The sequence below is a fragment of the Chiloscyllium plagiosum genome, unplaced genomic scaffold, assembly GCF_037043375.1.
Source record: "Chiloscyllium plagiosum isolate Xiang-an unplaced genomic scaffold, Cpla_swu_hap1 HiC_scaffold_42, whole genome shotgun sequence".
NCBI lineage: Eukaryota > Metazoa > Chordata > Chondrichthyes > Orectolobiformes > Hemiscylliidae > Chiloscyllium > Chiloscyllium plagiosum.
The window spans coordinates 88,113,837-88,135,510 of NW_028270180.1; positions in this window are offsets into that span (position 1 = coordinate 88,113,837).

Genomic DNA, 21,674 nt, shown 5'->3' on the forward strand with positions numbered 1-21,674 from the left:
GGATTTTATTGAACTAAAACTCAGTGAATGGAAAGGGTATTATCTGGTAAAAGTTAATGTGTTTTCCACATGGGTGGAAGCGTTCCCCGCGTCTAATCATGATGCCAGTGTAATAGCAAAGGTTTTGCTAACTTAAATAATTCCGAGATGGGGCAACCCTGAAAGGCTTAGTAGTGAGAATGGGACACCATTTGTCAGTAATGCCCGACAGGAAATCAGTGATTATTTGGGAATAAACATGAAACAACACTGTGCCTATCACCCAGCGAGCATTGGCGCAGTTGAAAGAGAAAATGCTACCCTAAAAAATAAATTTAAAAAATGCTGTGAGGAACTAGTGAGTCCATGGACAAAGGCACTTCCAAATATATTAATGTATATGAGATAGATGAGGAGAGGGAGAGCTAATTTCAGCCCGTTTGAGATTTTGTTTAGTAGGCCTCCCAATACAGGTATTCGACCAAGACCCACGGTCAGACAGATAACAGACCACTGTGAGGGTGAAATGTTGTGAATCTCTCTACACTTTTGTTTCAAATGCGGAATAAAGTGAAAGCAGCACGATCCCAACCAGCGGGAGGGAAGCTGCACGATCTAGGACGTGGAGCCTGGATAGTGTTGAATGACTTCAGGAAGAAAAGCTGAAGGCGAAGGGATGGCTGGGACTGTTTCATGTGTTCCTCACGACACAGACAGCTGTGAAGATCGCCGAAAGAGTTCCGTGAATACACGCCAGCCATTGCAAACGTGTAACTGGGCCTGAGGAAACATCGGACAGCAGCAGAACCGATTAAATGCAAGTAGTAATTAGAAGCCTCGCACGCATATGGGGATGTCCCAGATCGCACTGTTAGCAAGCGCCCTGGTAGTACTGGCAGCTGAGATACAGCTGCAGATGATAATCTTATATGATGGTGCAATAAGAACATTCACATATGACCCATGGCCGTTTACAAACCAGCAAGACAATAAATTGGATAATAAATATTTATGCAGGGATTCTGGTGGCGCCAGTGACTGGCACTTTGAATTAGCTATCACGGCGACAGGGGCAACTGACCCGGTAACTACGTATTCTATTATCAAGGTAGGAGGTGCCGGGGAGAAAGTGAGGTCTGCAGATGCTGGAGATCAGAGCTGAAAATGTGTTGCTGGAACAGCGCAGCAGGTCAGACAGCATCCAGGGAACAGGAGCATCGACGTTTCGGGCATAAGCCCTTCTTCAGGAGATGCCAGGGCACGGGTGATAATATCCAAGACTCAGAATGGCGATGAGTGAGTCTGTGAAATAGATAGACCCTTCTCTGACATCAGTAGGCAGGTGAATATAGTGGCTTAGTCACACCTCCACCTACCCCCGAGATGCAGTGCCGTACTCCAGATAGCAGCACCGGGGCATGGCAACCAAACAAACCAAATCATGGACCTAACCCCAAGCAGGGCAGAGGGCATTAATGTCACGCCCGAACCCGGAGGGAATCGTCAGCTAACTCGGTATTGGAATTGGCCCTGCAGGAGGTAAATGGTGTAAATGCGACGCCAGTAGGTTGGGAGATGCGAAGGGACATTGCTAGATGTGAAGGGAGCAGAGCATGTGTTTTGACTCTAATATAACACCGGATATTAGGCGTTGGCTACGTGCATACACGCCAGCCATTGCTGGCTGCACTGCCCATCGGTGGACTGCTGAACGAATTACAGAGAGCCTGGGGAAAAATGCTACCTGTCTGCTCCCGCGGGCGGCGACTACCCTGCCCTGATAAGGGGAGCAATTAGGGCAAACCTCGCGCCACACCCAGATCCCAAGGCCAACTGCAGTCCCAAGGCTGACACGTTTCTGACCACAGCCTCCCATATGGTGGAAGATAGGAGAGAAACGTGTATTTGCACAAATGGCTCACCGCCCTCTGGAGAGGATTGGGGGTATTTAATACTACACGTTCTACTAGTTGTAGGACTGGTAATGCTCATAATGCTTTGTATAGGACACTGCTTGTGTACCTGGCTGCACCGTTTGCTTATGAGTGCAGTGGTATTCCAAATGGTAAAACAATCAGGGGCCCCGCAACAGGAGGGATCCGATTGCGAGGACCACACCATACCCTGACATTGACGAGTATGACGTGTGAAAATGGGCTGTGTACAGGGTACACAAGGGCAAGTGATGACATTAACACATAGCTGTGTTACAGGTACGAAAAGCCTGGTGCTACCGAAGCAATTTGGATGTACCACAATGTCGCTTTGTCTAGTTTTTTTTTGGTGTTTTTGTAAAATGCCAAAAGGGAGGAGATGTAATGGAAAATTAACACAATTAACATTTGCTGTGAAATCTGAAAGAGAATACTTTGCTAAATCTAATACTTCGATAAAACTTACACTTTGCTAAAATTTTAAGTCCATAGCCTGACTTTGCTCGATTGTGCAAGCAGACAGTTTGGTCTTGCAAGTCTTGAAAAACAGTCAGATTCAACAGGAATCAGGGAAAACATACGCAATCATACCAAGAGCCGAATGTTCCCAGTTCATGTCAGTGAAATGCAGTATAAAAAGAATATGCACAAGTTTTTCAGCCCCTTACATGCGGCATCTTGCAAAGTGTATTGGACCCCCTGCAGAGGGTGCAGTAAAGCTTTTGTTTTCCTCTTGCTAGCATTTGAGTAATGTCGATTTAATTTCAACGACACACGTTCAACAAATAACCGTCTCCTTCTGCATCACGAAGTTGGATCAACAACCTGATGGAACAGCAACATGGGATTTGAGAGAGGTTTAACAAGGAATGGTTCATGTGAGGTGCAAACTCTGCTAGGTTATTAACCCCAAATCTACCTGTTTATTAAGGAGGAACTTCAATAAACTAAGCCACAGCGTCACGTTAAACTAGGAGAGTTTAACCTCTTAAAGTTTACAAGAATGACAATGGTCTTGTTTTAGGGCTCAGCAATGGAAAACAATTACACATCAAATTCAGGAATCTGTTTCACTTCTCGAACCTGGAACACAGGAACAGCAGAAGGAGATTATTCGAAACTGTTACAGTAGATTTAGCAGGAGGATGTTTCGTGTCTGGATCCTGATATAGAGTTTCAGGAACAGGCCAATCAGCACGTCCACACTCCAACACAGGACCCATAATAGACCATGCAGCACCTCGATCGTGTTACACACAACGGGATGAGGCCATTCAGCCTTCTATGTGCTGCAACACAAGAACTGGAAGAGGCCACAAAGTTACTGGAACTTTTCACACTAGGTTACGGCTATTCAGCCGATTGAGTCAATTGCACAAGAATAGTAGACGGACATGAAACCTTTTGAGATGGTTTCTTATTTGAACAAGGGGGGCAATTCATCCACATTTATGTTCTTTGGGAACAGGAGAAGACCAATCACACCGTCGTTGCGATTTCACGGATATAGGAGGAAACTGTTCAGTTTCTCCAGCCTGTTATGAAGAAACATGAGGAGACACTTCAGCGACGTGAAATGGTGCAGCAAGTTTCCATATGTCCCCAATCCTCACATGAAGAAAAAGCAGAAGGCATTCACGTATTGTTTGGCTTGGTCATGAACAGGAGCAGGAAATTCAGCTCTTTGAGACCATAATATATGAACACCAGGACGACATTCAGCGTATCAAGACTATAATGTAGGAACACCAAGAATCCCATTCAGCACTCGAGTGTGTAAAGTAGGAACAAAATGAGTCTAATCAACCACTCGTGCCTCTTTCGCGGCAATTGCAGCTGAGAATTTTGCCGTCTTGTGCCTGTTACACAGGAATTGAAAGGGAATGTGGAGACTATAGAAAGGGAAGAACTTCGATTACATTCGGAAGCTAAACACCCAAGTTCAGGGAACGATACAGAGAGACAGAAACATTCGGGTTAAAGATAGAAAGAGATAATTAAGACAGAAACAGAACATGTTGAAATATGGGGGAAAACACAGGGGAGTACGTCTAATTGGAGGAGTGAGACCTTGATAGATCCAATCACAAGAAAGAGACCATTGAATAAAGGCAACGCAAAATCAGCTGAAACAATTTGTTACATTATATTCTGAATCTGCCTCACAGAACAAACACAGATGGTCTAAACTGAGATAGGTTGTTTTCTCAGAAAGGAGAGCAGTGAAGACTATGTTCCTGTAATTCTCAGTAAGCTAGACTCTCTGCCCAGCATGGGGAATATTGGAAATCTTGGACAGTATATTGCTGCAATAGATATCTGTTAAGCAAGGGAAGATTTGTAGTCCATACTGTAAACGACTGTGAATGGGGCTCCCAAAACTTTATGTTTCTGTATCTCCATGCATCAGCTTGATGCAAGGTTTGTTTCATGTGTGCATTCGTGTGTGTATGACAGAGGCGATGATAGATGTGAAAATCATTGTCTGAGAGAGAACATATATGGAGAAAATCAGTTCAAGTATGAACAACTGGCGGGGTGGGGATGATACACAGAGAGGGACTGAGAAACAGTTAATGGACAGATGTGAGGATACGCTTGAGAGTATTAAAGTAAAGGCATTGCCGGACCCAATAACAACATCAGTGTGCAAAGGAATGACAGAACGATGGGGAATTTTTTGAGGGTTCAGAGAAGTGCCGTATGGAATCGACGCAGATTAGCTTCTGCAGGTTTGAAGCTGGGAGTTTTAGCAGCAGATTATTGGCTTCATTAAGACTGTCTCTCATAGCACAAAGTTCAAACAGCAGATGGGATGAGCCAGAGAAGTATATCCTACAGGTGTCAGTAATTATAATTAGGAGTGCGCAGTTTATGGTGCAGGAATCAAATCAGGACCAAAGGGATCACTACTGTTGTCATTTGTTTGTTTCAGCCTCATATATTTGTCAAGGATGGGATGGAGTCGAAGGAAGGAAATTGAGTTTGCAATCAGAATAGAAAACAGTGTTCTATGCTCCCAATATTTAAATATCAAGGGCAGTGATACAATGAAACATGGTTCACAGCTAAAATTGAGTCGGTCAACATACAGACCCATGAGTAACACTGTACGAAGCAATGAAGGAGATAGTGAATTATCAAGTTCACTGATGCAGTTAGTACTGTTTTTTAAAGTGGATATCTGAATTCAGGGTCTCAGCAGGAACAATAGGAGCGGCAAGAATGGTAATGTCAATGAAAAGAACAGTGTTACAGTCAAACATGATTTATAGAATAAGTGACTGAACTGTGAGACTTACCAGAGACACCAAAGAAAGCACGGACTGAATAACCAAATTATTGAATAATATTCGATCCAACATGATAATTACCTTCGATCATCATATGTAGATGAAATCCAAACATCCCAGTATAAACTTCTGTCCATTGTTGGAACATGCCGTCTAATGTTCTCAGACTCTGATCAATTGTTAGAATATCCTAATCGAACGTTCTCAGATTCTGATCTCTCCACCCCCTCTCTGTGGTACTGTTGATCCCTGTTAGTACTGTTGGTGATGCTCCCGCTCATCCGATAGGTTAACACATTGAATGGAGCCGACTTATAATTAAAAGATGGAAACCCTCCACTGGAATGCTTCGATTATTTGGAGATTGACATTATTCATAGTCACCAAAGGAAGAGGTGAAATTTACACCTTCCTTACATCACTTTATGTATCACAATAAAATGAACATTTCCTCGATCTGGATGGAATATATGAGGTTGGCTGACCATAAACTTTCAATATTATAAATCTCTTCTCCCTGTATGTAGGAGCACTGTCAGAACACTGCAGGAATGTATATGACAGAGATAAAATAACAGAGCACCTGCACAAAATGTCTGGTGGGCATTTTGTCGAGACCACAAAATAGGGTAACAAGATTTACTGCCCATTGCCTTTTGCAATTTCACTCCTACCGTTAAGTGAACTTTTACAAATCCTTCCAAAACCTCGAGAAATCATCCAAAGCATTTAAACTGCTCATTAGGAATAGGAGGAAGCAATTCTGTCCCCATGTGTCATTTGCAGAAGGATAGGAGAATGCCAACAGCCTCCCTTGCCTGTGATACCAGGGTAATTCAGCCTCTCTTGTCTGTTACAGAGGGACAGAAGGAGGCCATTAAGCCCCTTGACCCTGTCACAGAGGAACAGGACGAATCCAATCTACTTCTTTGGTCTGTTATGCAGTAAATATTAGTTTTAAAATACTTATGGAGAAATTAGTCATGACATAAACATTAAGGTTTGAGTAAGGACAACCTTGTACGTTTTGGCTGGCTCTTTGAAAAGCTGCTTGAGAGAAGCTATTGGCATGAAAGTGGTCGGCCTTCACAAATGAGATTAAAGAGTCTAGGGACAGTATATTTCTTTTCATGAGGAGGGTAAGGATGGTAGCTGTAGAGAACGCTGGATGACTAAAAGGATGGAGGTTCTGGTCAATAAAAAGAAAGTCGCATATTATAGGTGTAGGTATCAAAGATCACCTGCATCCATCGAGGAGTACAAGGACAGTAGGATAATACTCAAGAGGGAAGTCAGGAGGCATACGTGGTGACATTATATAATTTTGGAAGATAGGGTAAGCAATGATCCAAAGAGTTTCTGCAAACATATTAAGGTCAAACGAGTAACTGGGAGAGAATAGGTCCTTTTAAAGTTCAGCAAGGCGATCAACATGTGGAACCACAGGATTTGGGGGAACACTGAATAAATATTTCGCGTTCGTATGTACTGTGGAGAAGGATACGTGATGCAGATAACTTGAGGAAATGAACAGTGATATTTTGGCAAGTGTTCCTATGACAGAAGATGAGGAGCTGTCCATCTTAAAATGCACCAAGGTGAATGATTCCCTGTGTTTAATTTTTCCTCTCTTTTTGCAGGAGTTTTCCCCCGTGTCGTAACAGAGTCAAGTTTCGTGAATGTGCTTTATTCTTGATGCTACTGAAATAACTCCACAGAGGCCGGCATCCCATCACCAGAGAGAGTACTTGACACTGATCCAGCTCCCTCAGAAGCAGCTCTCAGGGTGATAGAACCACTGACACTCCTGTTCTTTATGTGTGTGTGTGTGTGTGTGTGTGTGCAGGTGTGAGACAGTAAAAGACACAAGGAATACAAATCTTTATTCCATTTCCACGATCAGGAAGAAAAGAAACACCCAAGTGGCCAGTGACAAGCAGTGCCCTTCACACCAAAGAGCAATGCTGCGAGATCAAACGGTGAAGGGGAGGGCAGGGATTAATCAGAATAGAGTTGGAACTCCCTGTCTTTAAAGCGACTCCTGGATAGGCACACGGGTTAGTTTGGTTTGGAGAAGCATGAAAGACCTGCACAATATCGAGGGCTAAATGGCCTGGACTGTTCGATGTTCTCTGACCTGATCAGGTGTTTCGCATAATTCATTGGGAAGCTCGGAAACTAATTGTTCAGCCTCTCGCTGAGGTACTTGCATCATGGACAGTCACAGGTAAGCTGCCAGAATACGGCAGGGTGGCTGATATTGTGCGATTTTTAATAAAACAACTGGGAAGGAAAAGCCAGGAACTGTAGACTGGTCTGACAGATATCATTGGTGGGTAACTTGCTCCAGGGGATTCTGAGAGACGTGTTTTTGGAAAGGCAAGGACGGAGCAAGATAATATGGCTTTTTGTGTGGGAAATGATATTTCACAAATTTGATTTAGATTTTTGAAGATGTGACGAAGTAGATTGGTGAAGGGGCGGAAGTGTGGATAGTCCATATGGTCTTCGGTAAGGTGTTGAAAAAGATTCCTCATGGTAAACTGGATAGCACTTGTTAGATCACATGAAATACGTGGAGAGTTGGAGGTAATTGACCCGAAGGTAAGAGATGAAGGAAGCGGTTGTGGACAGTTTTTGTTTTGCACTGGAGGCCAATTTCCAGCTGAGTGCCATAAGGATCTAATGGGTGTTGTAATAAACATAAATGATTTGTATGTGAATAATGTAGGAATGCTTCGTGGCTTTGCAGGTAACATCTACGTTGGTGATTTAGTGAACAGTGAAGATGGTTAACTCAGAGTACAACAGGACACTGATCAGATGGGCCAAAATGTCGAAGACTTGCTAATGGAATTTATGTTCTACAAACTTAAGGTGTAACGGTGTGATGAGGCAACTGTGGGCAGAAGTTATAGGTAGGATCTTGGGATATGTTGCCAGCCACAGACACCAAAATATAAATCATAGAAGCTCTGTAGTGTGGAAACAGGCCATTCGGCACATCGTTTTACACTGACCCGCCAAACAGCATCTCGACTCATGCAGCCATGCATTACCTCGTTAACCTGACATTTCCTACAATCAATCCACCACAACCAGGATACTGCACAGCAGTTTAGCAAGGTCACTGCTCATGTTATACTGTGGGACGAAAGCCAAAAACAGTGTTGAAACCCACACAGACCCAGGGAGAATGTGCAAACACCACACATGCAGTCACCCAAGTTCGGAATCAAAGCTAGGCCCTTGTTGCCGTGAGCCAGCAGTGGTAACCACGGAGCCACATTCTACCGCCGTGACCAGCGCAGAGTTACTGCATTCTCCTACTTTCTCTGGAACCATCACATCTGTTCAGGTGATGTCGAGTTACAGAGGAGTACTTTCTGCATGCCCACCTTTTCTCTCGCACGAGGATTTACGTTAACCCTCCCAAACTCTGATCGACAGGGCCTTCAGCTGCAATTGACCCATGTCTTGCACTTCTGCCCTCAACCACTCCCCCTTTCTTAGACCAAGTCAACCATTACAACTGTGGTATACATAATAATTGACTATTGAAAAATAAAACAAATAGTGCATATGCTGGAGATGTGAAACAAAATTTCTTCGACTGCAGCGTCCTCAGATTTGAAATGTTCACTCTGCTTTCTTCCTTCAGATGATACGAGTCCTGCTGAGTTTTGCCAACAATTTCTTGCATATCTAATGCCCTGCTTGCAACATGCACAAGATTTGCAGGTTTGACTCTGAGAGATAACACCCACCAGTATTTGTTTCTTCTTGCTATTTCTAAGGTCCAGATAAATTGTGTCTGTATATTCTGAGCGCCGTGGGTTGTGGTGAGATTAATTATAGATTCAGCGAGATGTTCCCTGAGGCCTTCCTCGATGTTAAGATAAGTTTGCTGCGTCGGATCTGTTGTTCTCAAGGGGAATGGTGAGATTCTTCCCGGGGATCCCCTTGTGTTGGCTGAGTGGAGAATCACAATGATCTCCCTACAATTATGTACGTTGCTCCCGATACCTGCTCTAATCTTGGGAGTAAATTCAGAGCAGGCAGGCATGGTCTGCTCTCATGGCCCTCACTCCTGGACCTGGGGGAAGGGGAGGTCCTGCCTGTGACCCTTCTCACCCGAGACGAGCTAATTCCCATGCCCAAATGTTTGGGGAGGGCAGTAATGTCACCCTGCCTGCCACGTACAGGCTCAATATCAGGGGCTGTGCAAGTTCTCTCCACACGACTGTGCTTGTCCCAGTGCACTATGGGGTTTCAAAGATGGCACATGTTCCTTGGGATTCTGGGTAATTCCAGGCTCTCCCGTGGTGGGAATGGTGTGCAGTAAGAAGTGGGGGAAGACCGATGTGATTCTCATGGTGAGGACCCAAACAACAATTAATGTTTGGTGAGTTTGGTGAGATCCCCTCAGCCTCATGTTCGAAATCTCTCCCCAAACCCAAATCAACTGGCACTGTGCATAAAAAAATAAACATTAATTATGAAGATGAATCCATAAGATCATAAGGAATTGGAGCAGGAGTCGGCCATCTAGCCCCTCAAGCCTGCACTGCAATAACGCCAGGGCGGATCTTTTCATAGTTTCAGCTCCACTTACCCGTCCTCTCACCATTACCCGTGATTCCTTTACTCTTCCAAAATCTAGCTTTGCTTTAAAAGCGTTCAGAAAACTAGCCACACGTATTTCACTCAACGGGGTATTCTACAGAGTCACGTGAAGATGATCCTCCCCAACTCTGTTCAAAATCTGGTCCCATTCATTTTGAGGATCCTCCTAGGTTTAAATTTCACCCAACAGTGAGAACAATCTCCCGATTATTACTGTATCTAATCCCTTCACAATGTTATGTTAGCATAAATCACCCATCATCCTTCTGTGTCCCCATGAGTATAGTTCCAAAGTACTTAATCTCTCTTCATTATTCAACGCTCACACTTCTAGAATCAGCATTGTGAAACTCTTCTGCACCCATCGAGTGTGAGTACGTTCTTTCTCAAGTAAGGAGTCCAAACCTGTATACGGTATACGAGGTGTGGCGTCATCAGCACCATTTACAGCTCCCGCAGAATCTTTATGTTTTTAAACTGCATCCCTTCAGCAATGAAGGATAATATTACATTTGCCTTCTTAATTATCTGCAAATCAATGTTTTGTGAATCCTGCTCAAGGAAAACCAGGGCCCTCCGCATAGCAGCATGCTGTAATTTTTTACCACATAAAAGGTTGTCCATTGTACTGTTATTCCTGCCAAAATGGATGAACTCACATTGACCAACATTGTACTCAATCTGGGAGACCCTTCCCCACTCACTATACTATCTCGACCCCTCTGCAGACGTTCAGTGGCTTCTGCCCACTTATTTTCTGTCACCTGCAAACTTTGTCACACATGAAATCATCTACGCAATACCCTGATCAATGGATTTAAGATCCTCCTTTTCAATCATACAGATGTCATTCTTTGTTAGGAGATCTACCCTACCTCATCTTTAGTTTTGTATATTATCCCTTAATCTAAAATCAGGTGATGGTTCAGTTCTCAGTGTTGGTTGTCCGATCACCATGTTTCTCTAATGGCATGAAATCATATCCATTTCTCAATCCCTTTTGAGAATATAAAACATTTTGCAATAAAGTACGTTCCATCAACTTGTTAAAATCATTATTCCCATCTTCACTTTCGCCTTTATTTCTCATACTGACGCCGTCAGGAAACAGTGTGACACCGTCATACTCACAGAATCAGGCTTGATGAGTCATGTTTCAAGAAGCCTCATCACCAACACGAGGGATATCTGTTCTTCCGGCATGATAGACACACCAGTGGTGGCGACACGGTCGTATACAGTCGGGAAAGGAGATATCCTGGAATTCCCCAACATTGATTCCAGAACCCGGGAAATCTCATGGTAACAGGTCGGAGATTGTCAAGGAAAGTTACTGATGATAGACACCTACTGCCCTCCACAGTATTCCTCGGAGGAAGCACTAAGGGTGCCAATGACATAAGACTTAGTATGGGTGTGGGATTTCGAAGTCTATCACCAAGAGTGTCGCCATAGTCCCACCACTGACTGAGCAGGGAGAGGCCTCAAATACACAGCAGCCAGACTGGGAGAAGTGATGGGGGAACCAACAAGCGGAAAACATCTTCACAAAAACAATTGTAACAGATGGATCTGCCCCGACAGTATCTGTAGGACCAGCCAGCACACTGTCCTGGTGGAGGGAAAATATCAACCACAGATTGAAGATACCGCCTACTGTCTTATGTAGCACTCCCTTCTGTGCAGTAGGACATACTGCTCAAGGACCGAGCAAATGGAACCTGCACCTCCATGACGTACTGTGGGCTCGCAGGAGCTGCAGCATTAATCGTCTTCCCTCCATCATAAAATCAGAAGTGAGCTGTTCACTGATGGTTCCAAAACGATCAGCACCTCGATTCACAACTCCACCCATGCTAAAATGGGCTAATCAGACCATCAGAAAATTTAAACAGGAACAGAATGAGGCAATTCAGCCGTTCGAGTCTTTTACTCAGCAATTGAAAAAGATCTTTCAATCTCTCATGTCTGTTACATGGAAAATGGAAGGGAATATTCAGCCTTGCAAAGCTGCTACACAGGAATACTGGAAGGACTGGTTACTGAGATGGGAGCTGGGCTAAATTAGGGATTAATCAGTCTCTATCAGTTTGACAGAAATTAACGACTGCGGTGACGCAGTGACTAGTGCTGGGGCCTCAGTTACTTGCCACTAATATCAAGGTTTTCGAAAGATTTACCAAATGTATTCTGACTAAAATTGGCAGCAAGTTAAGTTGTCAGGAGGCCGTGCAGTATCTCTAATTGGATAAACAATGGATGATAATTTGGTACCTGGGAAATAACGTGGGTAACTGTGAACCTGTTACTTCTACAGGAAGAATGACAAGCTATATATTAATTAATATGGTGAGATTACAGGACTCCGTGGTAAGTGTGTACTGGACGATTCACGCTCTCGTTCCCAAATGGGAAGTGTTGCTCCATCTCCTTGAAGATCTGCTCCCTGATGTTCTCAGTGGCCCAGTTGATCTCAGTACACGCCGGATATTTTTATGTGCTTGGATGGCGGTGTGGAGTGCTGGGAGTGTGTGTTTTGTGCTGTGTATCAAGGGGAAGACCTTTATCCGATAGGCAATCCTTTCTTTTGACGCAGAGACTCGAGGACAATGAATGAAGAGGCCAGCACAATGAGTTTTCTCGAACATGATATACTGTGCATGGTCACACTGCAACATGAACTGGGGAAGGGACGGAGGATCCAATCACAAGAATGAGAACTAAAAGCATTACCAGCTCAGCTGAAATAGCTAGTTAGAACTTATTCTCAATCCAACACAGAGAACCATTAATTCAGAGGAGATACCTGTTCAGCACAGAGTGAAATTCAAACTCTGTTCAGTCTAACCGAGCAATCTGCTGAGTGCGGAAAAATGTGCAGACCATGCAAGTGCATTAATCTATAAACTCGGACTAGATATGCGTCTAACGCTGGGAGCTATCCCCACCACAGCAGTGTATTCATCCAGACACACCAGATATCTGTCCAGCACTGGCAGCTATGCAGATCACAGCAGTGCATTGATCTATAAACCCAGACGAGATATCTGTCGTGTAGCACGAGTTATGCAGACGACAGCAGCACAATTGTATTCAGGCTACTCTCAGTGAAGCACACTGGAAGAAGTTAAGATGGATTTTCAGCCACTTTCTCTAACTTTCAATATTTTTCAATATACTCTTCCAATTTTTAGTGAGAATGGATTGTAAAGTCCTGAAACAAACCCAATGTCAGCATATGGGCCAGCAAGGAACATGCCCATCTCCTTTTACTAAGAGGCAGCATTGCAATGAATTGGGCAAAACTGCGTTGAGTCTCCAAAGTCATTCTTCGAAGAAGGAAACAACTATCCTAAAGATAGTGGCAGAGTCAGAACGTTCCATCCGGAGCTTCTCTGCTCTGCCCGCTCTTTATATATACCTTTATTATTCTGTTTTCTGAAGAGACTTCTTTTTTGCAAACTTATAACATTTTAAATTTCCTCGATTTGAATGTAGGAGGTCAGTCCCAGACAGGGGGCAGTCGCGAGGATGGGGTCCTCGAGAAAGCACGGTGAAGCCTGGAGACTGGGCCGACTACAATCTAGATACTGGACTTGGTGCGGCCTGGAGAATGGGCCCGATGTGGTCTGGAGCCTGGGTCTAGTGCGGTCTGGAGACTGAGCCTGGTATGGCCTGGAGACTGGACCTGGCATAGTTTAGATTCTATGCCAGTGACCGCCTGTAGACTGGGCCTGGTGCTGTGTGGTCCTGGGGAACTATGGAGACTAGGCCGATATCGTCAGTTGACTAGATCAGGTACACTCTGGAGACTGGGACCCGTACAGCCTGGGGACTGTGCCCATTACGGACTGGAGGCTGAGTACAATGTGGCCATGAGACTTTGGTCGCTGCAGTCTGGACACATGCCCCGGTGCAGTCTGGAGACTGGGCCCGGCACTGTCTGGCTACTGAGCCTGGTGCAACCTGGAGACAGGACTCGGTAGTGTCTGGGTATTGAGCCCAGTGAGGACTGGATACTGGGTCTGCTTCGTTGTGGAAACTGAGCCTGGTATTGTATGGAGACTGGACCGGAGCTGCCGGGAAACTGGGCCCAGTGCTGTCTGGCGACTAGGCCTGTGGAACTCTGGAGACTGGTCCCCATATTGACAGCAGACTAGGGAGACTGGGCTCGATGTACTCTGGATACTGGCTCCAGTGCATTCTCGAAACGGAGCCCGGCCCAGTGTGGAGACTGGGCCCGTTGCGGTCTGGAGACTCTTTGCTGGCACAAACATGTGTGTCAGGGACTGTAATTCGTGTTGGTTATTTTATTCCCTTTTACTCTTCTTCTGGACTTTCAATTTTCATTCTTTCATTTTTGAACAAAATCCCTAAGAATATGTACCAAGATTCCTTGTATCTAAGATGGCGCCATAAGTGAAGCCATTGCAATGGTTCCACTGCATTCCTTAAAGTGGACGTGACAATTCAGTTCAAATGTGAGAGATTAACTGTCTTTGATGGCTTTTCCAAAGAGAGCTGCTGCTTGTGCAGGGGCACGGGCGGACAGTAGAGGTTGGTATTACATCACTTAGAACACAAGATGGAGGGACAAAGAGAGAGAGTGAGAGAATGAGGAGAGGCATTTTGATCCTCATTTCAATGGATTCACTCGCAAAACAACGGAAACCCAATTGCTTAGAGACGCAGATGCAGAGACAGACACATTAACACACTAAAGCACGAACACGTAGACAGACAGACAGACACACACACACACACACACACACACCAATGCAGACGTTTGGCTCCTAGTCGCTGCCTTGCCATTCAATAAGTTAATGGCTGATTTGATCCTGGCATCACCTTTATTTCCTCCTGGGAATTTAGGCAGAGCATGCGGTTCAGCTGCTAAAATGGGTGACTGTAATTCCATTAGTTTGAAAATAGTTCTGGAAAAGTATGAGCCTGGTCCAGATGTTAACATCATAAATTAGTGCAAATCCAATTGCGATGATATTTGGCAGCAAAGTTCAAAAAATGATTGGAGAAACTGTTCGCAGTTAAAAGGACATCTGGCAACTCGGAGTGTTTCAACGCGAGGTAGTGAGATTTCAGGGACAGCACGTTCCTGCTCGTGTGAAGAGCAATGTCAGCAGGAGTAGGGATCAGGGCATGGCAGAGGATTTGAGTGTCTGGTCAAGGGAAAACAAGCAATTATATGTCAGGTATAGGCAGCAGGGATCAATTGAATCCCTTGAGCGTAATGTGTGTCGGAATATACTTACCAGGGAAATCAGGAGGGCAAAAACGTGGCATGAGACAGCTGTTAAAGTTAAGGAGAATGGAAAGAGATTATATTAGTATATTAAGGGCAAAAGAAAATCTAGAGCGACAATAGGGCTCCTAAAAACTTAGACAGTCATCTTTGTGTGGACCCACACAAACCATTGCGTCTATGAGGTTTATTGTCACGTGTGCCACATGAGGACAGGGAAAACTGTGCAAGTCGCCATATATGACGCAATCTTCGGCACAAAGTTCCCCTCCCCCACCAAAGTACAGAATCTTGATATAAAGCAGAAAAGTAAAGAAAACACATTTAAAATGTAAGGAATTATAGACATTCTGGTAAAAGTGGAAGCACAGAAACACTGTTAACATTTGAACAACACACGACATATGTCTCTGACTATGCTGGGTTCACAGTCCTCACAAAGAATCTAACTCACCGCACTCCGATGCGTTAGAGCCAGTTCCTGCTCAGTGGGCGAGACAAACATGACAATGTCGCGTCAGCATTTACCGTGGAGGAAGACATGGAAGCTGGGGAACGTCGGGAAATAAATCGATGCAGTGATATTTTGAAATGCGGCTACCTTACAGAACAGGAAGTGCCAGAATTTTGAAAATAAAAAACGTTAGAATAACACCCAGAGCCTGTTCAAGCATACGTTTTTCTACGTGGACCTTCGTAAGATCCAACAGGATGCTACATGGTAGCCTGGTTAATAAGGTTAGATCACAGGGGATCAGGAAGAGCTTCTAAATTAAAATAGGAGACAGATGTTGCAGGGAGAGATTTGCTGTGACCAGCGGGGTGAAACAGGACCAGTGCTGGGGCCACTGTTTGTTATTTTGAGAAATGATTTGGGTGAGAATATACAAAGGATGGATGGTAACATTGTAGACGACACTAAATTGCAGTTAGATGGCAGTGAAGAAGGTCATTTAAAAGGAAAATGAGATCATGATTAACTGCGCCAGTAGGCCGAGGATAGGTAGGTGGAACATCCTGCAGATAAAAATGAGGTGCTGCCTTTTTCTTTCGGCAAATCAGAGCAGGAGTTACACATGTGGACGGGGTGGTGTGGAAGGCAGTAGGTACGATTACCTTCATCAGTCAGAGCAGTGAATATAGTAATTGGGACATGATGCTGTGGCTGTGCAAGAGGACAATAAAGTCAAATTTTGAGTACTGTGTACAATTCGTGATGCCCTGATGTACGAAGAATGTTATAAACCGGAAAGTGTGCAAAATATTTACAATGATGTGAAAGAGACTGGAGATCTTGAGGTATAAGGGTAGCCTGGAAAGAACAAAGAAAAAATAACAAAGAAAATTTACAGCCCAGGATGCCCTTTGACTCTCCAAGCCTGAGCCAATTCCAATCCACTGTGTAAACCTGTCACCCAATTCTTTTTCCCTCTGCTCCCCATGTAATCATCCATCTGTTCAGACGCATGTGAAATGAATCTAACGTGCCTGCCTCTCTCCCTCTGCTGGCAACGCGTTCCAGACACCTACCACCCTCTGCATAAGGTATTTGCACCGAGTATCCCCCTTAAACTTTTCACCTCTCACCTTGAAAGCGTGACATCTCATTACTGAATCCTTCACTCTGGAAAACGCTTATCTCGATCTACCCTGTCTGTATCTTTTATGATTTTGTAGACCTCAATAATGTCTCGCCTCAATCACCTTTTTTCTAATGAAAATAATCCAAAGCTACTCAACCGCTCTTCATAGCTAGCACATTCCATACCAGACAACATCCGAATAAACCTTGCCTGCGCCCTCTCTAAAGCCTCCACATCTGTTTGGTGATGCGGCGACCAGAAATGTACACAGTATTAAAAATTCGGCCAAACCTTGTCTTGTACAATTTTAACAGACCTGACAGTTCTTATACTCAATACCCCATACGATGAAGGCAAGCATACTATACGCCTTCTTGACCAATCCATCCACCTGTGAGCGACATCCAGGGTACAATGGACTTGCACTCCCCAATCTCTCTGCTCATCAACTTTTCACAATGCCATTCCGTTTACTGTATAATTCGTTCTAAAATTGGACTTTCCAAAATGCCTGGATTGAACTCCATCCACCACTTCTCTGCCAACCCTCCAGTCAATCTATATTCTCCTGTATTCTTTTACTGTGTCCTATGTTTCCTGCTCCTCCACCAATCTTCATGTCATCTGCAAACTTGCTGATTATACCAACAGTGCCCTTTTCCAGATCATTTAGGTACAGCACAAACAGCACTGGCGCCAGCACTGATCCCTGTGGAACACCACTCGTCACCTTTCTCCATTTGGAGAAATTCCCTTCAACGACTAGTCTCGGTCTCCTGTTTTTCAACCAGTTCATTATCCACCTAGCTCGAACACTCTGCACACCATGTGACTTCACATTCTCCGTTAGTTTACGTTGGGAACCTTATCAAACGCCTTGTCAAAGTCTATGTATGTGACATCTACAGCCCTTCCTTCATCTATTAAGGCGGTTACTTACTCAAATAATCCAAGTTGGTAAGGCACGATCTCCCCTGCAGAAAATCATTTTGCCTATCACTGCTAAGTCCATTCTGTTCCAAATATAAATAGACTTTACCTTCTCCAGCAACTTTCCCACCACTGATGTCAGGCTAACTGGTCTGTAGTTAACCGAAATATTCCTAGTATCCTCTTGTACAGGGGGGCAAATGAGCAATTTTCCAATCCTCCAGAACCTCACCTGTGTTTAAGGATGCTACAAAGTTATCTGACAGGGCCTAGTTATTTTCTCTCATGCCTCCCTTAGAAACATGGAGTACATCCCACCCGGTCTTGTGGATTTGTCCATCTTAATAAGCTCTAGCCTACCAAACACATCGTACCTACTTTTGTGAACGTGATCCAGAGTAATCTATCTTCTATCTCTCATCTCAATATTCATCATGTCCCTCTTCTCAGTGAACACTGATGCAAAGTAATCATTCAGAATTTCACACATCTTTTCAGGTTCAAAATGCACCCTTGCTTCCTTCCTTATCCTTTAGTGGACCAATCCTTTCTCCAGTTACCCGCTTGCTCCTGATATGTGAATAAAAGGCTTTACGATTCTCATTAATTGTTCTCGCAAAAGTTATTTAATGACCACTTTTAATAGAACATCGAAAATAGAAACGTAGGCCCTTTAGTCCACGATGTGGTACCGAATATTAATCCTAATGTAAAATTAAATAACTTAAGCTACACACCCCTCAGTTGTCTGCTCTCCATTTGCATGCCCAGCAGTCGCTTAAATGTCCCGAATGACTCTGCTTCCACCATCACCGTTGACAACGCATTCCATGCATTCACAACTCTGTGCAGGAGGAACCTTCCTCTGACATCCCGTCGATACCTTTCTCCTAATATCTTAACAACTACGCGCTCTCGTACCAGTCAATGCTGCACTGGGGAAAAGTCTCAGGCTATTGACTCTACCTATTTTTTTCATTACCTTGCGTACCTCGATCAGGTCACGTCTCTTCCTCCTCTCCACAGGTAAAAGTCCGAGCTTGGTCAACCTCTCTCCACAAGGCAAGCCCTACAGTCCAGGCAACATCCTGGTAAACCTTTGTTGCACTGCTTCCAAAGCCTCTGTACGTTTCCTACAATAGGGCGACCAGAACTGTTCACAATATTCCATGTGTGGTCTCACCAGTGACTTGTAGAGCTGTAACAAAACCTCGGGGCATTAAATTCGATCCCCCTGTTAATGAAAGCCAAAACACTATATGCTCTTTAACACACCTACCCACTTGGGTAGCAACTATGTGGGACCTATCTACTTGAACACCAAGATCTCTCTGTTCCTCCACACTTCCAAGAATCCTGTCTGGAATCCTATATTCAGATTTCGAATTCGACCTTCCAAAATGTATCACCTCATATTGTCAAGGTTGAACTCCATTTGTCATTTTCAGCCCAGCACTATATTTTACCTATGTCACGCTGTAGCTGCAGTATTCCTCGATACAATAAAAGGACCTCCAACATTTGTGTCTTCTGCAAATTTGCTCACCAACTCTCAACCTACTCACCCAACTCATTGTTAAAATGTACAAAGAGCACAAACCCAAGAACAGAGCTCGGTGGGACCCACTCAACACTGACCTCCAGGCAGAATTCTTTCCATCTACATGCACTCTCTGCCTTTGGTCATCCAAACAATTCTGAACCAGATAGCCAACTCTCCCTGTATCCCATACTTCCTGACTTTATGAGTGAGGCTATCATGGGGAACCTTATCAAATGACACATCTACTGCTCGACCTTCATCGACCTGCTTTGTCACCTCCCCAAAGAAAAATAAAATTTGTGAGGCATGACCTGCCGCTCACAGGAATGAAGAAGGGCTTGTGCCCGAAACGTCGATTCTCCTGCTCCTCGAATGCTGCCTGGCCTGCTGTGTTTTTCCAACACCACGTTTTTCCACTCTGGTTCTCCAGCATGTGCAGTCCTCACTTTCTCCTAGTCATAAATCCTATCCCTCAGAATTCTTTCCAAAACTTTGCTGACCATAGACGTAAGACGAATTAGTCTGTAATTGCCAGGGATTTCCCTATTACCCTTTTTGAAAAGTGGAACAATATCCTTTCTCGCTTCCTGGAGTCGCTTAGGATAAATCTGGCCTTTACCTGGGGACTCACCAATCTTAATGTTTGCCAAGGTTTTCAGCACATCAGCTTCATCGATTGAACTATACAAGTTCCTCAAAGCTCCCATTCGAAACAAAGTCCCTTTCCTTCGTGACAACCGAAGCAAAAAGACTCATTTAGAGCTTCCCCTTTCTGCTGATATTCCATGCACAATTTCCCTATGCTGTCCCTGATCGGCCCTACTTTATCCCTGATCATTCTCTTATTCCTTACGTCTGAGTTAAATGCGTTTTTCGTGCCCGATCCTGACTGTCCTCAGTCCATTTCCGGGCTCCTTTCTCGCAAACCTGTGATCCTCTAAAGCTGTGGTAGATCCTTACTTCCTCCACCTTGTGTCAGCTATCTACTTCCTTTTGGTGAGAAGTTCATCTGTTCTCGTCATCCCCTTCTAACCCGTCTCAGAGGAACAAATTTTTGCATCATTTGCAACACCTTCTCCTTAAACATGTCTGCTATGCCCTTTCTGTGGAACAATAACTCCCGTGCTGTACTTCCCAACTCCTGTCTGAGAGCATCATCATTTCCCCAATTAAGTATCTTCCCGACCTGTAACTGCTGTCTTCCCTCTTCAAGACTTTGATAAATGTGAGGCAATTATGATGACTGTCACTGAAGTGTGCTCCCTACACGAGATCTGACACCGGTCCTGCTCACCTCCGAGCACCAAATCCAAAATAGCCTCTCCCTTCGTTGGCCTGTCTACATACTGAGTAAGGAACCCCTCCTGATAAAACCTGACGAAAACGGCTCCATCCAAACAATCTTCTTTAAGGAGTTACCGGTTGATTTTGGGAAAGTTGAAATCACCCAGAACAACAACTTTACTACATCTGCATTTTTCCATAAACTGCCCAATAATGAATTCTTCAATCTTATTAGTCCGCTTAATTCCTCGTTTAAGAATGGTCCTATTCTCCCGATATTCCACGCCGGTCCGTTCTGTTTTTAGCTACCTGAACTTTATGTACGCTTCTCTTTTCCTCTTGGCTAATCGTACCATTTCTCCTGTCATCCACGGTCCATGAATCTTGCCTTTCCTATCCTTTGCTTTCAACGGGGCATGCTTATCCTGCACTATTTTCACATTATTTCTGAATTCCTCTCACATATGAAATGTGGACTTCCCTTCAAATAGTTGCTCCAATCCGCATTTTCCAGCTTCGGCCTAATTTTTACAGAATTGGTCTTGGCCCAATTTAGTACGTTTCCCTTAGAACAGCTCTCATCTTTTTCGATGAGTATTCTAAAGCCTACAGAATTGTGGTCACTGTTCCCAAAGAAATCCCCAAAGCAACTTCTACCGCCTTGCCTGGATCATTACCCAACACCAGGTTCAATGTGGCCTCTTTACTCGTCGGACTATTGACATACTGCTCCAGAAAACTTTCCTGGACGCTTCTTATAAATTTTATCCTATCCAGACCGCAGTCACTAATTGCCTGCGATTAAATGTTCGTAAAATTAACATGTCTAATCACAACCACACTGTGGGCTCGATATCTTTCCATAATCTGTTCACCCATTTGTCCTTCTACCTCACACTCACTGTTGGGAGGCCTGTAATACAGCTCCAACAATGGAATTGCACCCTTCTTATTTCTCAGTTCCACCCATAAGCTTCACTACTAAAGCCCACCATGATGCCCTATTTTTGCTGAGCCGTGATATCATCCCTGACCAACAATGCAACTCCTCCCCACCCTTTTTACTTCTTTCCCTGCCCTGTCTGATGCGTTTATATCCTGGAACATTTAGTTGTTAATCAGGCCCTTCTTTCAACCAAGTCTCTGTGACCTTAATAACGACATAATTCCAGGCACCAACCCAAGCCCGACGTTCATCTGCCTTCCCCAAAATACTCCATGCATGAAAGTATATGCACTTGA